Source organism: Oryctolagus cuniculus, chromosome 1, assembly GCF_964237555.1.
Source record: "Oryctolagus cuniculus chromosome 1, mOryCun1.1, whole genome shotgun sequence".
Classification (NCBI taxonomy): domain Eukaryota; kingdom Metazoa; phylum Chordata; class Mammalia; order Lagomorpha; family Leporidae; genus Oryctolagus; species Oryctolagus cuniculus.
Window position 1 is genome coordinate 90,131,192 of NC_091432.1, and position 14,748 is coordinate 90,145,939.

Consider the following 14,748-nt stretch of genomic DNA (forward strand, 5'->3'; position numbering starts at 1 on the left):
GTTTGCTCCACAAATGGTTTGCCAGAGCTAAGCAGATCTGAAGCCAGGAGCCAGGAGCCGGAGCTTCCTCTTGGTCACCCATGTAGGTACAGGGGTCCAAGAACTTGAGCCATTTTCCATTGCTTTCCCAGGCGCATTAGCAGGGAGCTGGATTGGAAGAGGAGCATATAGGACTTAAACTGATGCCCATATGGGATGCTGGTGCCATAGCTAGAGGCTTAATCTACCATGCCCCAGCGCCAGCCCCTCTGCTACTTTTTTTTTTTTTTGTATTTGTTTATTTGAAAGAGTTGAGAGAAAGAAAAGAGAAATTGATCTTCCACCCACTGGTTCACTCCCCAGTTAACTTCAATGACCAGGGCTGGGCCAGGCAAAGCCAGCAGCTTCATTTGGGTCTTCCATGTGGGTGTCAGGGGCCCAAACACTTGGGCCATTTTCTATTGCTTTTCCCAGGCCTTTAGCAAGGGATTGGATTAGAACTGGAGCAGCAGGGACATGAACCAGTTCCCACATGGAATGCCAGCATTGCAGAATGGCAGCTATACCAATGACACCATAACACCAGCCCCATTTTTAAATATTTAATTGATTCATTTTCATTTTATTTGAAAACCAGACAGAGAGGAGATGGAGAGGTTTATTTTGTTTTGGTTGTTTTGTTGATTCTCTTCCTTAGTGTCTACAACAGCTGAGGCTGGGCCAGGCTGAAAAAGGGAGCCCAGAATTCAATCTGTGTCTCTCACATGAATGGCAAGCACCCAAGTCCCTGGTCATCACCTTTTGCCTCCCACTAAGTGCATTAGCAGGAATATGAATCCACAGCAGAGTAGCAGTACTCAAACCCAGGTATCCCAACATGGAATATGGGCATCCCAAGGGGCAAGTTAATCCTTGTGCCAAATGCTGGCCCAAAATTCTTGATAATCCTTATATCACAAATTAAAGCTTTCCCAAGAGTTTTGTTTTTAATTTCACAATTATTTTTATTAATACATATATAAATTTAACAAAATCAAATACTACTAGAACATTAAAAAATTAGCAAATTAAAAAAATAGCAAAAATCTTCCGTATCTTTTATTTTTCATTTTTAATTAGTGGATATTTAAGTTTGTCTATGTTATTGTAGACATTCCAAATTTATGTTATATATTGTATAATATTTTCCTGGTTCTATGATTAAATACTTTTTTAGTTTTATTTGTACTGTAAATACTTCCAGCATAATCAAGCAGTAAAGGTAATTTTTCTTTCTTTTAGTAATTTGTATTTGTAAAAAATTACCACTAGGAAAGCTCTCTCCTTGTGTTCTGTTCTGATACTGTTCTGTGTTTTCCACATAGCTACTGTCCTGGAATTCCTTCCACAACATCTTTTCTTTTGGGTACCATGTTTTCTGGACCTTTTATAACCTCCTACATCTTCTTTTACTGCCTGGTTTTTAAAGTTGTATCTTCCAGTTTCTGAGTGAGGCAGCATAAGAGATAGTTTTGTTTTGAAAACAGTCTGCTTTAGTTTTATTTCCTATCCTTATCTATGATTGATATAAAATTGCATGTAATTCTAGTTGAAAGACATTGCCTTCAGCATTTGCTCTTTTGAATTTATTGATTGTTGTTTGCTGATAGATTGGTTTTGATTGCTCTCAGTTTGCTAGCAGCATTTGTTGATTTTCTTTGAAATATGCTTATTGGTGCTTGTTTAGATGGGTGATTGGGGTGGTTTATGAAATTGCTTTCTCTAAAATTAAATTTCAATATAATATATCTTCTTTGGTGATATTAGTGATTATATTTTTCTACAGTTTCTGTTATTGTATCACCTATTTTATCTTTCTATGATCTTTTTTGCTTTGCTTTTTAATTTTTCTATTAATGCTCTATTGAATGGATGGAGAATGTCAGTTCATGTACTTCGCTAAGGAATGAACTGATGGAGGCAGCATTTTTACTTGAAATCTGTTCTTTTCTCTTTGATTTAGAAAATTTGAAATCTCTTCCCCGGAAGTCATATCCAAGCTATCAGTTTTTCTTATAAATCGTAGTGGAATATATTACCTTTGGAGAGCGAACTGTCTAAATCATCAACATGTGTTCATTCGCTTGAACCTGTTTGCGTCACAGACTCAACCTGACTTCAGTTCTGTATGATACTGTTGGTACAGAAAATCACTGTCTCACCCTTACAGGAAGAATATAGGACAGGGAATCAACAACAGCCTCAGTATATACTTCAGAACAGGGAATTTGAATTTCCTATTGCTTTTTTTTTTTTTTTTTTTTTTTTTTTTGACAGGCAGAGTTAAACAGTGAGAGAGAGATACGGAGAGAAAGGTCATCGTTTTCCGTTGGTTCACCCGCCAAAGGGCCAACACGGCCAGCACACGGCGCTGATCCAAAGCCAGGAGCCAGGTGCTTCCTCCTGGTCTCCCATGCAGGTGCAGGGCCCAAGCACTTGGGCCATCACTATACTCCCTGGCCACAGCAGAGAGCTGGACTGAAAGAGGGGCAACCGGGACAGAATCCAGCGCCACCAAGGGGACTAGAACCCAGGGTACTGGCGCCGTAGGTGCAGGATTACCTAGTGAGCCGTGGCGCTGGCCCCTAGGAGTTCTAATATGTCAAAGGTTGTGCCAAGCACTCACCACTCCCATATTAAATAATTTGTTTTGTTTAAATATTTGTTCTTGGGAATTGAAGTATCAAACCTTAAATCTTAATTTGCTATGTGGTACAAACAAATCTGGCAAGCTGGCACCGTGGCTCAATAGGCTAATCCTCCGCCTGTGGCACTGTCACACCGGGTTCTAGTCCCGGTCTCACGTATTTGAGTATTATGAGTTGAGTTCCAGGCTCCTAGCTTCAGCCTGGCCCAACCCTAGATGTTGTGGGTATTTGAGGAGTGAAGTAGCAGATGGGAGTTCTCTGCCTGTTTCTTTCTTCTTTTTCAACAAATAAAATTAAAAACATTAGTACAATTAAAGTTAAAAATTAACAAAATTGAAAAAAAAAGAAAAAGAAAAAGAAACAAGCAATATATTCCCATCTCACTTCCTTTAAATTAATGAAATCAATGAATAATAAACATTTTTCTACAGGGTATGCTAGGCGAGTGTCTAGAAACAATGAGATAAACGTGGCAAAATGCATTTGTGCCTTCATTGCTGGTTTCCAAGGAAGAGACCCTGAGAATTATGTGTAGAGATAACAAGAAGCTAAGTATGTGACATTATGGGAATGCAGAGAAAATTAACCTTTTTAGAGAAAGACAAGATGTGGCTTGTGTGAAATTGAAATAGGGTATACATAAAACACTAAACAGATGAGATGCCAGTAGAGATACAGGAAGAGTCAAATGATAATAAGAAAGCAGTTTCTAAAAATGTCATTAATAAAAAAGTTATTATAGAGCACAAAATTAGCTACTCTTTAAATTAAAAGACATGAAAACTGAGAATACATTTTAAATAGATAGAAAAAAAGAGGGTCTGAAAACAACGATATGTAATAATTTCATTATTAGAGCTTTTTTTCTTAATTAAAAATATATTCCAGTGTACAAATCCAAAGAGGTCACCAATTCCAAACAGTTTTTTAATCACAAGGTTAAAGCCCAAATTCTGACAAATATTCAAGCAGAAAAATAGACTATTTGTATGGAAGAAATCAGACTGTGTTCAGATGTCTTTCACAGTACCTGATAATATAATGAAGATCTTATTTTTTGTTAGATACATGGCTAAGCAATTGAGATATTAAAGCATATTACTTGCTTCACAAATTATGAAATTGTTAATAACAATATTCCAGTGTAAAATTAAAAATAATGCTAAAGAGATTTACTCATTATGCATAGGCAAGTATTTGGCCAGTCCAAGATTTGAACCCAGTATTGTGTATCAATAGTACACACAACTAATAGGAATATTTTCTGCTTTTAGATGAGAATCAGAGCCGGCGCCGAGGCTCACTAGGCTAATCCTCTGCTTGTGGCGCCAGCATCCCAGGTTCTAGTCCCGGTTGGGGCACCGGATTCTGTCCCAGTTGCTCCTCTTCCAGTCCAGCTCTCTGCTGTGGCCCGGGAGTGCAGTGGAGGATGGCCCAAGTGCTTGGTCCGTGCACCCGCATGGGAGACCAGGAGGAAGCACCTAGCTCCTGGCTTTGGATCAGCGCAGCGTGCCAGCCGTGTTGGCCCTTTCGGGGGTGAACCCAAGGAAGGAAGACCTTTCTCTCTGTATCTCTCTCTCACTGTCTAACTCTGCCTGTCAAAAAAAAAAAAAAAAAAAAAATGAGAACCAGAAGTAAAAGAAGCACAGAGTCTCATGTATAGAAGTGGAAAAGGGAAGAATAACTGTGACTTAGATAATTTAAAATTAAGCAAGGAGGCATATGGGTCATCATCAAAAGACACTGCAGTTATGACATTTCAGGAATATAATTATCTCTTAAATATAGAGAAATTAAGGTGAATAAATACTAAAAGTTATAGCTTAATAATATATGAAAGGATGTGAAAAAATATAAATAATTTCCTAAATATGGCTAAAATTAATGTTCAGATTGGCATAGTTCTGGCCGTTGAGGCCATTTGGGGAGTGAACCAATGGAGGGAAGACCTTTCTCTTTGTCTCTCTCTCACTGTCTGTAGATCTACCTGTCAAAAAATAAATAAAATAAAATTAATTCAGGAACACAAATTCTTGAAAGCATGATTTGATGAGTCATAACTATTTACAAGCTGCATCTGCAATTTCCCAAGAAACTTACAAGGGTTATACAATGAAGGGGAATACAAATATTTCATGTTGTGAAAATGCATTGAAATTTCCACCATGACAAACGATCCAAGTATTTCTTAAAATTTTTGTAAAGACTTACAGAGATGTGTTTGTCAATGTATCCAATGAAATAAGCATTTTCAGAACAAATATCAATAAGAAGAAAGTAGAAAAGCATAAAACAATGCATCCAAAATACATCCAGACTTACCAAATATAATAATAAATAGTAAGCTATTTCATAAATAGTTTAAGACTAGGTTATACTTTATATACTTGAAATACCTTGAAGACATTAAGTTAATAAGAATAAGGTAAAATGTGAGAATTTGCAAGAAGCAGACATAAATTATGTCAAATACCTAATAAAATTCTCAAAGATATATAAGACACAAAAATATATAATGAAAAATCAATGAAATTAATATTCACATAAGCAATAGAAGAGTTCAAATTTAAAAAATACACAAATAGTTATTTGCTGTCTGATCTATAAAGCAATATCAATCTGAAATATTTCATTTATTCAGAGAGCAGCCATTAGCCATTAAGCCTAATAAGGAAAAAAGTAACCATGAAATTCTGTGATAGTAATAGGAAGGGAAATATGTTAGTTGATAATTATTGGTCAAAAATAAAATTAAAAATAATATATGGGAGGTTTTACCAACATGGAAGAAAGCAATTGGATAATTCTTATCATTAAACATAGCTCAGTATATTTAACCTTGCATGTTCATGATGTAGTGTGTGTAAGACTTCTAAAAAATTATAAAATTGGTTAAACCACTATGGAAGTTAGTCTGGAGATTCCTCAGAAACCTGAATATAACCCCACCATTCAACCCAGCCATCCAACTCCTTGAATTTACCCAAAGGAAATTAAATTGGCAAACAAACAAGCTGTCTGCACCTTAATGTTTATTGCAGCTCAATTCACAATAGATAAGACCTGGAACCAACCCAAATGCCCATCTACAGTAGACTGGATAAAGAAATTATGGGACATGTACTCTATAGAATACTATACAGCAGTCAAAAACAACAAAACCTGGTCATTTGCAACAAGATGGAGGAATTTGGAAAACATCATGCTGAGTGAATTAAACCAGTCCCAACGGGACAAATATCATATGTTCTCCCTGATTGGCGACAACTAACTGAGCACCAAAGGGGAAACTTGTTGAAGTGAAATGGACATTATGAGAAACAGTGACTTGATCAGCTCTTGTCCTGACTGTTGATGTACAATGTAATACTTTATGCATTTTAGTATTTTTTTTGTTCTAGTACCATTGGTTGAACTCTGTAATTAACACACAATTATTCTTAGGTGTTTAAATTTTAACTGAAAAGTGATCCCTGTTAGGAATTTGGAAAACATTATGCTGAGTGAAATAAGCCAATCCCAAAGGGACAAATACCATATGTTCTCCCTGATCAGTGACAACTAACTGAGCACCAAAAAGGAAACCTGTTAAAGTGAAATGAACACTATGAGAAACGGTGACTTGATCAGCCCTTGCCCTGACTGTTGATGAACAACTTAATATGTTATCCCTCTTAGTATTTTTTTTGTTTGTTCTACCTAATACTTTTGGTTGAATACTGTAATCATACACAATTCTTCTTAAATGCTGAACCTTAACTGAAAAGTGATCACTGTTAAATATAAGAGTGGGAATAAGAGAGGGAAGAGAGGTGCAATTCGGGACATGCTCAAGCTGACTTACCTCAAATGGTAGAGTTAGAAACATACCAGGGGATTCCAATTCAATCCCATCGAGGTGGCATGTACCAATGCCATCTCACTAGTCCCAGTGATCAATTTCTGTTCACATTTGATCGTAATGATAGGACTAAGAGTCAAAGGGATCACAGAAACAAGACTAGTGTCTGCAAATATAACTGATAGAATAAAAAGGGAGAGAACGATTCAACATGGGAAGCGAGATACACAGCAGACCCATAGAATGGCAGATGTCCTAAACAGCACTCTGGCCTCAGAATCAGCCCTTAAGGCATGCAGATCTGGCTGAAAAGCCCGTGAGAGTATTTCAGGCATGGAAAGCCAAGACACTCTGGGGGGAAAAAAAAAAAAAAAAAAAAAAACACCTAAATGAAAGATCTCCATGAGTGAGATCCCCGTGGAAAGAACGGGTCTTCAAAGAAGGAGGTACCTTTCTCTGAAGGGAGGAGAGAACTTCCACTTTGACCATGGCCTTGTCTAAATATGATCAGAGTCGGTGAACTATGGGGCTTCCATAGCCTTGGCAGCTCATGACAAGAGCCTAGGGTGATTACTGAGGCCATAAACAAGAATGTCAATTTGTTAAGTCAACAACAGGAGTCACTGTGCACTTACTCCTTATGTAGGATCTTTGTCCTTAGTGTGCTGTACATTGAGATTTAATGCTATAACTAGTACTCAAACAGTATTTTTCACTTTATGTTTCTGTGTGGGAGCAAACTGTTGAAATCTTTACTTAATGTATGCTAATCTGATCTTCTGTATATAAAGAGAATCGAAAATGAATCTTGATGTGAAAGGAAGGGGAGAGGGAGAGGAGAAGGGGAGGGTTACGGGTTGGAGAGATGTTATGGGGGGGAAGCCATTGTAATCCATATTCTGTACTTTGGAAATTTATATTCATTAAATAAAAGTGAAAAAAAAGATACAGTGATTTAAAAAATAGAAGAGGAAGCAGGTAAGTTTATCTGTAGCACAGAAAGTTAAGCTGTTGGAGAAACTGGGCAATGACATAAGTGTGAAGTGTCTTACAGAAGAGTAGTGCTCTGGAATGACTACCGTATGTGACTTGAAGAAACAGAAAGATAAGCTGTTGGAGTTCTGTGCTGCAAATGAGGAGTGGATATGAATGAAAACTAGAAAAAATGGCATAGGGCTAAAAATAAAGATCTCGATTGTATATGGAAGGGTGGATGCACCAGAACTGCAGTAATACATATTTAATGGCATGCTGACCATGAATCAAGGAGAAATCTATCACCATGAACTGAAATGGAAGGGAACTGTGAATATGCAAGAGGCTGCTGGCATAAGTTTAGGACAGAACACTGCATTTTGAAGATTTGTGGTGATAAAGCACCTGCTGATCCTGAAGCAGCAGAGATGTTGACACGTTACCAGTGTCATCGCTAATGAAAATGTGATGCTATGCCAAGTCTGCGATGCTGAGGAAATATCACCACTTTGCTTTTATGCTCCCACAAAGACACTGCCTATGGTCTGTACAAAAATTAAGGATGCAGAGCGGAACAACTCTCCTGGAATGTACCATAGCACTGGACATTTTAAAATGTAAATTAGCTGTGATTGGCAAAAGGTTGCATCTTCACTGTTTTAATGGAGTGAATGTATCCCAGTCAATTATTATGTTAACAAAAAGGCATGGATCACCAGGGACATCTTTTCTGATTGGTTTCATGGGCAAATTGTACCAGCACCTCCTGTTCACTGCAGGAAAGCTGGACTAGATGACAACCACAAGATTCTGCAATCCTTTGACAGCTGTTCTGGTCATTCTCCAGCTAAATTTTCATCAAAAATAATGTTTATTTCATATACTACTCCCAAATGTGACTTCATTAACTTAGCCATGTGACCTGCATGCCTTTAGGTCAACAGAAGAGTAAATGTTAAACCAGTTTTGTTTTGCTTTGCCCAGTTTGCTAGCAGCAGTGAGCAGAGTGATGGATGTGAAAGGTTTCCAAAAGGGGCTAAAGATGAAGGATGCCGTGTTAACCATGGCCACCACATGCAGCACAGTGACTGAAGACACAGTTGTATATCCTTGGTGCAACATCTGGCCTGTGGCTATCTTCAGTGATGATCATGAACAAGGTGTGACTTTGAAGGATTCCACATGGCAAGTGTGATAAAAAGAGATTCCAACCCCTTTACATATGCAAAAAAATGCAAGTTCAGAGTCTGTTAGTAATCTCCTAGTAAAGATCAAAGAAGTTTTTAACAACAAGAACTTGTTGTTTTGAACAAGTTTTTCACAACATGGATCAATGATGAAAAAAAAAAAAGTGAACTGACTCTGAATCAAAGTGATTATAATAATGATGATAAAAATGTCTAACAGTACATGAAAACTGCCTTAGGGACAACAAGGTAGAAATTTGTTATGGGCTTATTGTAGGACTCTGGCAGCATGCATTCATATGAAACAGGAAATCATGCCAGTTGATAAAATCAAAGAATGCTAAGACAAGAAATTCTGTTAATGAAGCAGATAATTCTGGAGGAAAGCTTTTTAAGAATCACACACAGACTTCTACCTCATCCGTAGAGAACCCACTACCCGGTCCCTTAACTACTTCCGATGTTTCCTCTCACCTGAAAAATAAAGTGAGCAGAAATGTTTTAATCAAAGCATAACAAAAGGTAGACATTGGATACCCTTCATTGCTGTCGCTGCTATTTAACAACTGGTACAGATATTCTGGTGATGTGACTATGCTATATGGATGGAACGACATACTTGTAGTCTTTATTGGAATAAAATGGATAAGTGTAAGATGATTGCCTTTGAGTAACTAAAATGAATATTATGCCAAACTCCTGTAGATCATGCATGTAGGCAGCTGAGCTTCTTTGTACACAAACTTTGTTTCATGCGTAAAATTATTAAAAGCATTGTAGAAGTCTACAGGCTATGTGTCTGAGTGGTAAATGAAACATAAATAAATTTGATGTTCAGATTTGAATCTCATCCCTAATATGCCTCATTATCAGAAGTGCTTTGGTCCCGAGTAGTCTTGGATAAGGGATACTAATCCTATTATGTATTATTAGTTAACAAAGAGTTTTTTTTTTTTTTCCTTAGGTATATTCTTGAAAAGTTGTCTGTACCTTTCACTTACAAATGAAAGGGGTTATATGTAGTTGCTGCCCCACATTTCTCATCTGAGTGCTCTGTATTTTTCTATTATGACTCCCACTTGATCCAGGTGTTTCATGTGGCTCATGCAACATGTTTAGTGAGAGGAAGATATTTTAGAAGGCCCCTTTCAGGAAAAGAAAAGTTAAATCTTTGTCCTTTCTATTTAAAGATAAAAGCAAAAATCTAGTTTCCTTGTGTATTGTGGTGACTCTGTCTTTGAAGCATGATCCAATATGCTATAGGAGTAAAAGACTGGAAATATTCCCTGTAAAATTATGTCATAGTTGTTAGGAAAATGGTGCAGTTTTATCTATGGAACTATCTATACCCTGACACCATCCTAGGCTCTAGCCCCCGCCGCCATTGCTGGAAGCCAGGTGGCCACATGGCCCGACACAGGTGTCAAGCTCCACTCCCACCCTACTGGGATTCACTGCTCCTGCTTCCCTGCCCGCCCTCCAGCAAAGTTTTGAAAGGACCTGCTCCTGAACACGTGGCTCTCTCGCTCTCTCCTCTCCCCCTCTTCTCTCTCTGCTCTCTCTCTTCTCTCCTCGCTAGCTTGTCTCCTCTCTGTCTTTCTCTTACACTCTCCTTCTCTCTCTCTTGCCCTCTTCGCCACTTCCCTCCAGTCTGCTGGGTTTTCCCCATAAACCCTTTCCCTTATGTGACGCCCTAACAATAGTCATCAAGTAACCTAACACTGAATGTTCTAGAACTAAACACACACACACACACACACACACACAGAGATTAATTTATCAAAAGCGATAATTATGCCAAGAATAAATTGGCAACAACATTGAAGCGTCTGCAAAAGTTTTTTTAGTTTTTAATTGTCTGAACTATCTATGCCTTTACCAGGTAGTGTAAGTTCAAATTACTTTAGACCTTTAAAAACATACATTTCATAGTTAGAAATTATCAATTGTTGTGTTTAAGTTTACTCAACTCTGCTTAAACAGAATATTTCTTAATATTTTATGACCCATAAATGGTAACATTGGGAATTTTAATCATAGTACAGACACTCTTTTATTAGTTGTAGATTAAATATGAATAATAAAGTTCTTGGTAGGGTAAAAAAGGATGCTAAAAATATGGAAAGAAAATCTCCAGGTTATAAAGTATTCAAGACTTTGTTATGAAGAAAATCTGTCTATAACCCCGAGCAGATTTGGGTGTTTGCTTCCTATAGAGGTTTTCTATTCAATAGCTTGCTTTGAAAGTAATAGGCTTAAACTAAGAAGATTAATATTAGAGTCTAATGCTAAATAAAAACTGGGATTTTACTGCAAAAATTCACATGTTTTGGGGATTTCTTTGTAGTTCTGTAATAGTGTTGTTTTAAGAAAGTAAATTGTGGGTATTTGTTTAATGGCTGCAGAAGCAAATGGAAATTTTAAAATTCAAAAAAGAATATATACTTTCTTATGAGATTTGAATAAAAGGTATCAGAATTCAGAAATTCCATTTGGACACGTGAAAAATAAGTTCAGTGAGAGTCTATCCCATCATTAAGTAATTCATCACATAATTTAATTATATCAATCATTCTGATAAAATCTATAATGTGGTGAAGAATAACAAAAACAGCAGTATGATCTGGGTTTGATTGTTACTCAGAACTAAGGCTCCCACTTTCATTATTGGAGTGAATGACAGAACTTAAATTAATGCCGAGCATATTGCTTTAGAAATCTACCTTTCAAATGTAATTCACAGGAATCAACTTCACATGCTGCTTTCTTGCCTTAGTGGCAAGTTTCTAACCAACGTGTTTAATGCTGTAGTTCTCATTAAATGCACACCATGTGAAAGGGAGTCACACTTACAAAAGAAGTGCCTCTGGAAGATCAATTTATACTGAATTTATTTTTGTCCCTTAAAGAAATAAATACAGCGAATGAGTATGTTTCGAGGAATTACTTGCTTATTTGTTTTCAGTCATGCATGTGCAACAATAAGCTGTGTCTACAACAAAGAGACTTGTACATGTTAATCTCTACTTCTTAATCAACATAGAAAAATTTGAAAGTTCACATGTATTAGACTTAAAGTATGTGCTTAAAGTATTATAAGATTTTATTTTATTTCCAATCATTTGAACAACAAAAAGAGTATTCCAATAGTCCCTTTGCCTTTAAATTAATACATTGAGGCACAGTAATGGGGCAATATGTTCCTGTTGCTTTTATTTTCTAGTACATTTTATACTTTGAAGTAAAGGATATTATTTTGCTTTAAAAGTTAATGTGTTTCATAGTTTAGGAAAATACTGAATATTCCATTTAAAATCTTACTGATTGCATTTAGAAAGCTGAATAACAAAATATTTTACTATTTCAAAGGTAAGCAATGGGCTGGAGATCATATACATACTGCAATTGTTAGTATTTTACTAGCTGTATGAATTGTAAAGGATGACATTGCTAAAGAGGGAGATCTTCAGAGATATGAATATTGTACTTCTTCCTCTGAAAATTTTTTTTCTTTAAAGATTTATTTATTTATTTGAAAGGCAGAGTTAGAGAGGCAGAGGCAGGGAGAGAGAGAAGTCTTCCATCCACTGGTTCACTTCCCAAGTGGCCACAATGGCCAGAGCTGAGCCAATCTGAAGCCAGGAGACAGGAGTTTCTTCCAGGTCTTTCACGTGGGTGCAGGGGCCCAAGTACTTTGGTCTTTTTCCACTACTTTCCCAGGTCACAGCAGAGCTGGATTGGACGTGGAGCAGCTAGTCCTCGAACTGGCACCCAAATGGGATGCTGGCACTTCAGACAGCGGCTTTACATTCTACACCACAGTGCCAGCCCCCTGAGAAGCTTTTGTTGTCATATACAAGGGTTCTGTATAGGTGCTATAACTTTTTTTAAAAGTAAAAAAAAAAAAAATGAGAAAAGAATTCAAATACAAACTTGAAAAAGTTTAGGACTCAATAAAGCCTGGTATAACTGCAAACAAAAAGAAAAAGAGAACATTGAAGCATTTTAGATCCTATAAAATCACTGCACGCCTTCAATAAACTTGAAAGACAAATGCGTGCAGTGATGGGACTGGTCCTGGAAAATGAGAATTAAACTAGTTTTGATTCCTGTTCTCATAGCTAGAACAGAAAATGCAGTGCACTGGTGGGGCCTCCCAAGATCCCAGAAGTCACCATATAGAAATTATTTTTAGTATTCACTGGGTATAACCATATGTTATAGTTTAAACACACACACATACACCCTACAGCCAAATGGACTTCTTTGGAGGTAAATCTGACTTCCCTAACAAAAATTAAGGGAATAGGAGGTAAAATTTTTTGAATGCCTACTACTTGTCAAACTCAAGATGTACATTTTCTTTGAGAATTACACTGTAGTGAGGGTACTATTTTCCCGTATTTATCAAGTGAGAAAAGTGATAGAGAAATTCAGTAATATGTTCAAAATGACTAAAATACTTATGTTAAATCAAAACTTAAACCTACTGATCTTTGATAATAAGATTTATTACCTTACCACCAATGTGGTCAGGTCACGGACCTGGCAATGGATAATAATTTTGCATGAAGATGTTAAGCATCCCTATGGAATCCAGAAATGGTATCTGTGAGTAGGTGTGTGATGTGCTCCAGGTTAGTAGACACATATTTTTGTATATTTTAGGGACATAGAAAATTTCTGTGTGTTTTTAATTTATTGATACTAAAATATGCTCTTATAACTTGGGAGAAAATGAGATTTAAAAATTTATACTAAATATTAGACAAGTTTTGACCTGCAGAGTGAACTGAAATCATCTCTCAATTTTAAATTAGAATCAACAACTGTAACTAATAAGTGCTAAGAGAGAGGCAAAGATCACTAATTGACAAATAAATACATTCATGCATTGAAAGTAAGTCATTTGGCAAATCTTTGCTATATACATGATGCTATAATTTAGCAAACATTTCTATTTTATTTCTATATCTAGATGAAAATAAATATTTATGATTATAAGTGCAATCATTATTCTTATTGGATAGATTTTCATGCAGAGAAAATGCCATGCAAAGAAACAGTAAATTTAAAGAAAAAAATTATATTTAAAACATATGAAATCCAAAAAAATCACATTTAAAATTTTTTGTTTTATGTAAAGTGAATACATTTCATGTATTTCATAAATATATGAATATTAAATACTTGTACTTTTTATGGGTACAGGGTAATATTTCAACACATGCATACATCATAACCCAACTTCTAGTAATCACTGTTTTCAATTCATATATACTACTTTTAAATTGCATAGATGAATATGAATATATAGTATTTATCTCTCCATTGACTGGTTTATTTTGCTTATTATAATTTAGTTTAATGCAATTTTTGGCTAATGTCATGATTTCATTTTTGTTCATGACTGAATGATATTCCATTGCTAATGTTTGTCATATATTATTTGTCCATTAATTGATGGACACCTATGTTGATTCTGTATGTTGGCTGTTATGAAAAGTGTTGCAAAGAACATGGAAGTTGGGACTATGGCTTTCATATGCTGACTTCATTTCCTTCAAAAATTGGAAACCTCTGTCACAGGGTGGATCTGTTTTTAGCTGTTTGAGGAATTAGCCATACAGTTTCATGAGGGCTATACTAATTTGGATTCCCAACAACATGACATAAGGGTTCCATTTTTCTTAAATCTTCATTGGAATTTGTTATTTTCTGTCTTTTTGATAATAGACATTAATTTGAGTGAAATGATATTTCATTGTGATTTTGAATTGCATTTCCCTGATAGGTGGTGATACTGAGATTTTTTTTCATGTACTTGTTGACCCTTTTGTATTTCTTCTTTTGAGAACTGTTTTCTTAGCTTATTTGCTAATGGCTTACCTGGATTGTTTTACTGTTGTCAAGTTTTTTGCGTTTCTTATTTGTCCTAGATATTACTCTTTTGTCAGATGAAGAGTTTGCAAATATTTTCTCCCATTCTATATGTTTTCTGTTCAGTCCTTCATTTTTTCTTTTCAGAACAGGAGCTTGTGAGTTTGATATACTCCCATTAGACTGTTTCTGCTTTTAT

General features: G+C 36.1%; 1 long non-coding RNA gene across 1 annotated transcript in view; it reads left to right on the forward strand.

Moving 5' to 3' along the window:
- The window catches only part of LOC127492006 (uncharacterized), a 195,088-nt gene that overhangs the window by 40,374 nt on the left and 139,966 nt on the right, over positions 1-14,748 (forward strand). The window lies entirely within an intron of this gene.